Below are 268 nucleotides of genomic sequence, written 5' to 3' on the forward strand. Positions count from 1 at the left end.
TGGGAGGCAGGAAATGTGCTTTTTTTTTTTCTTTTTTTTTTTAATCAAAAGATACAACTTCCAGCTCAGACAAGAATGTCAGCTGTGAATGCTGGTATCTGAAATTCCTGAAGGTAGAAATGTACTGTACACGAACATTTCCTTCATGATTACTAAATTGCATGTTGTTTTGGTTCTGTACATAAACATGATTTGATAAATAAAGACCCAGTGTTTTCTTGATGTGTGAATTCTATTCATATTGTGCCATAATCTGTCATGAATGAAC

Source organism: Salarias fasciatus, chromosome 5 (genome assembly GCF_902148845.1).
Source record: "Salarias fasciatus chromosome 5, fSalaFa1.1, whole genome shotgun sequence".
In the NCBI taxonomy this organism is placed as follows: Eukaryota; Metazoa; Chordata; class Actinopteri; order Blenniiformes; family Blenniidae; genus Salarias; species Salarias fasciatus.